General features: G+C 50.3%; 1 pseudogene; it reads left to right on the top strand.

Moving 5' to 3' along the window:
• The first annotated feature begins 3375 nt into the window (after positions 1–3375).
• Positions 3376–4050, top strand: LOC117072211 (annotated as a pseudogene).
• Positions 4051–4623: the final 573 nt, after the last annotated feature.

The raw sequence follows: 4623 nt of genomic DNA, 5'->3' as shown, positions 1-4623 counted from the left end.
TCTTAGAAGGGGAGAGGGGCTGGAGATTGGGCGGATAATTCATCACGCCTATGTGATGAAGTCCCCATAAAAATCCCTGAACTACAAGGTTCAGAGAGCTTCCAATTCACTGTCACATCCCTGTAGCTGGAGGGTGGTGCACCCCAACTCCATACGGACAGAAGCTCCTGCACCTGGGACCCTTCCAAACCTCACCCCATGCATCTCTTCATCCGGTTGTATCCTTGGCAACATCCTTTATCATAAACGGGTCAATGGAAGGAAAGGGCTTCCCTGAGTTCTGTGAGCCACCCTAGCAAATTGATGGAATATGACGAGGGGGTTGTGGGAACCCCGATTTACAGCTGGTCAGTCAGAAACACAAGTAAAATAGCCTGGAGCTTGGGATTGGCACCTGAAGCGCAGGGGCAGGGGGCAGTCTTGTGAGACTGAGCTTTTAGCCTATGGGATCTGACACTACCTGTGTTGAATGTTGACTGGGTAAGAGAAGAAAGTGTTGATTTTTCCGATGCACAAACCCTCCAACTAATTCCAAGTCCATACTACCAACCACCTCCTTTGATTGTCATGCAGCAAGACAGTACTTTCCCTATCCTAAACCACCCAGAGCCAGGTGCCAGGCAACCACGGACCATTCCTATAACCCAGAACCCGCCGGCTTTATTCAAGCTAGCTGGTCCTAACTGTTTCTGCCATCCTGCACTGCCTGCCCCACAGGAAACGCAACGAAGGTCGCTGCCTGGGCTATCCCCACAATCCTTTACCTCCTGACCCACGTGGGCGCTTCCCCCATGCAGGCCTGCCTGGGTGTCACGCCTGTCACTTCCAGGGGAACTGGGAATAACATGAAGCTTTTTCTTGTCTATTTTTTTTTTTTTTTTTTTTTTTGAGACGGAGTCTCGCTCTGTCGCCCAGGCTGGATTGCAGTGGCCGGATCTCAGCTGACTGCAAGCTCCGACCCCCGGGTTTACGCCATTCTCCTGCCTCAGCCTCCCGAGTAGCTGGGACTACAGGTGCCCGCCACCTCGCCCCGCTAGGTTTTTTGTATTTTTTTTTTAGTAGAGACGGGGTTTCACCATGTTAGCCAGGATGGTCTCGATCTCCTGACCTCGTGATCCGCCCATCTCGGCCTCCCAAAGTGCTGGGATTACAGGCTTGAGCCACCGCGCCCGGCCTTCTTGTCTATTTTTTAGAGACAGGGTCTCACTCTTTCACCCAGAGCTGAAGTGCAGGGGAGCCATCACAGCTCACTGCAGCCTCGACCTCCTGGGCTCCAGCGATCCTCCCACCTCAGCCTCCCAATAGCTGAGGCTACAGGTGTGCACCAACACACCTGGCTAATTTTTTAATTTTTTGTAGAGATGAGGTCTCCCTATATGGTCCAGGCTGGCCTCGAACTCCTGGCCCCAAGCAATCCTCCTGTCTTGGCCTTCCAAAGTGCTGGGATGACAGCCGTGTGCCACCATGCCTGACCAACATTAAACTTTTTCTTCAATATCATTGACTTCTCTGTGTCATCACCCTCAGTCACCTTTATAAATTAAGACCCAGGCACGAAATCATAAAGGCAGAAGAAAGCCTAGTCACAGAAGCCGAGAAAGAAAAGAAGTGGGGGTCAGCCGCAGTGGTTCACGCCTGTAATCCCAGCACTTTGGGAAGTCGCGGTGGGTGGATCACCCGAGGTCAGGAGTTCAAGACCAGCCTGGCCAACATGGTGAAACCCTGTCTCTACTAAAGATACAAAAATTAGCCGGGCATGGTGGCAGGCGCCTATAATCCCAGCTACTTCGGAGACTGAGGCAAGAGAATCACATGAACCTGGAGGGCGGAGGTTGCAGTAAGCCCAGATGGCACCATTGCGCTCCAGCCTGGGCAAAAGAGCAAAACTCCATCTCAAAAAGAAAAGACTCCAAGTTCTTCAGCTTTGGGACTCTAACGGACTTCCTTGCTCCTCAGCTTGCAGATGCCCTACTGTGGGACCTTGTGATCATTTGAGTTAAGGAGAATTAACTTATATACCCTATTAGTTCCGTCCCTCTACAGAACCCTGGCTAATACACACCCATTGGGTCTACTAATCCCGAGCTCCGTGGTGATTTGGTTGTGGGTAATTTTGGCAGAGACAAATTGCGGGTAATTTCAGGGGAGCAAACACGCAAGGGAAAGAATGAGTTCAGCAAGTGTAGAGAGATGGTTGAGAAACTCTACTCCAAGGGAGGGTCCAGAAATGGGGCCCAGTTGGGAGGTCAAGACAGGATTATTTTAAATGGAGCCAGGCACAGTGGCTCATGCCTGGAATCCCAGCACTTTGGGAGGCCAAGGTGGGAGGATCGCTTTAGGCCAGGAGTTCGAGACCAACCTGGGCAAAACGGTGAAACCCCCAGCTCTACAAAAAATTTCAAAAATTAGTCAGACATGGTGGCACATGCCTGTAGTCCCAGCTACTCAGGAGGCTGAAGTGGGAGGATTACTTGAGCCCAGGAGTTTGAGGCTGCAGTGTGCTATAATCACACCACTGCACACAAGCCTGGGTGACAGAAGGAGACACTGTCTCTAAAGAAATAAAAATAATTAAGAAACAAAATGGGGCCAGGCACACACCTGTAATCCCAGAACTTTGGGACGCCAAGTCAGGAGGATCCCTTGAGCTCAGGAGTTCGAGACCAGCCTGGGCAACACGACAAAAACCCCATCTCTACAAAAAATAAAGAAAATAGCCAGACCTGGTGGTGTGCACCTATAGTCCCAACGAGTCAGGAGGCTGAGGCTGGAGGATCGCTTTGAACCCAGGAGGTTGAGGCTGCTGTGAGCTCAGATTGCACCATTGTACTCCAGCCTGAGTGCCAGAGTGAGGCCCTGTCTCAAAATAAATACAATAAAATAATAATAAAATGGGAGACACTGTTTTGTAGGCAGGAATGGTCCAGGAGACAGGCAATGTTGCAGACGGCATTCTTGGCACCTTCTCGCACAGGCTGTGCCGGTCACTGCTTCCCAGGAGACCATGAACCAGCGATTAAAGGTCCACATCGATCCACAGACCTAAGGCCCATTTATTTCTGACTCTTGGCTTTTCCAGGGGGTGCTCTAAATAGATGTTGAGGAGGCAACCCTTGGACCCTAACAAAAACGGCAGGCTCCCTATGCTTGTGAAACTCAGTAAACCCCTTTTCCAGCTGAGAGCTCTTCTCCCCCTTGCAATGGCCGATTATACCTGTGAATCACCCGGCCTGTTCCCTGTCTGCAGGGATGAGGTTTAGAAGGACACACTTTGGATGCAGGACAAGCGAGTCCCAAGCTGGGACTCAGTCTGTGAGGATTGGCTTCACGCAGGAAAGAATTCAAACGCAACTCTCTCCAGTCCAGGCCTCCAAGATGACAAAGAAAAGAAGGAACAACGATTATGCCCAAAAAGGTCATGACCACGTGTAGTCTATTCACTGCACGAACTGTGCCCGACACGTGCCCAGTGACAAGGCCATTATGAAATTCGTCATTCGGGCCAGGCATGGTGGCTCACGCCTGTAATCCCAATGCTTTGGGAGGCCGAGGCGGATGGATCACCTGAGGTCAGGAGTGCGAGACCAGCCTGATCAACATGGTGAAACTTCATCTCTACTAAAAAATATAAAAATTAGTGGGACATGGTGGCAGGCACGTGTCATCCCAGCTACTCGGGAGGCTGAGGCAGGAGAATCACTTGAACTCGGAAGGCAGAGGTTGCAGTGAGCCGAGATCGTGCTACTGCACTCCAGCCTGGGTGACAGAGCAAGACTCAATCTCAAAACATAAAAAAAGAAATATGTCATTCGAAACCTAGTGGAGGCCACAGCAGTCAGGGACATTTCTGAAGCGAGCATCTTCGATGCCTCTGTGCTTCCCAAGCTGTATCTGAAGCTGCGTTACTGTGTGGGTTGTGCCATTCACATCAATGTAGTCAGGAATCGATTTCGTGAAGCCCTCAAGGACCAAACACCCCCATTCCGATTTAGACCTGCAGGTGCTGCCCGTGACCCCCATCAAAGCCCGTGGAAGGAGCTGAGTCCTTAAAGACTAAAAGACTATTCTCTGGAGAAAAATAAATTGGAAATTGTACTTAAAAAAAAAAAAAGAGAGAGAATTCAAGGGCAAGCCAGTGGTAGGGTAGAAGAAAACAGCTTTACTGAGGCTGCAGGGTTACAGCTCCATGACTGCTCCTATGAGCAGTGCTGCCCCGTAGGCAGAGAGCAGCAGCTCAGGGCAACTTTGCAGTCACATTCACACCTACTTTTAATTACATATAGATTAAGGAAGTGGCTTATGAAAAAACAAAAAAAAAAAATTGTTTTTGTTTTTGAGACAGGGTCTCACTCTGTTGCCCAGGCTGGAGTACAGTGGCACGATCTCAGCTCACTGCAACCTCCGCCTGCCGGGTTCAAGCCATCCTCCCACGTCATCCTCCTGAGTAGCTGGGACTACAGTCTTGTGCCACCACATCTGGCTCATTTTTGTATTTTTTGGTAGAAATGGGGTTTCACCATGTTGGCCAGGCTGGTCTCAAAATCCTGACCTCAGGTGATCCACCTGCTTTGGCCTCCCAAAGTGCTGGGATTACAGGTGCATACTGCGCTGGCCTATGCAAAA

Source organism: Trachypithecus francoisi, unplaced genomic scaffold, assembly GCF_009764315.1.
Source record: "Trachypithecus francoisi isolate TF-2019V2 unplaced genomic scaffold, Tfra_2.0 Lachesis_group4, whole genome shotgun sequence".
NCBI classification, from domain to species: Eukaryota; Metazoa; Chordata; class Mammalia; order Primates; family Cercopithecidae; genus Trachypithecus; species Trachypithecus francoisi.
Note: the sequence above shows the minus strand (reverse complement) of the source record. Positions and strands in the feature narration are given on the sequence as shown.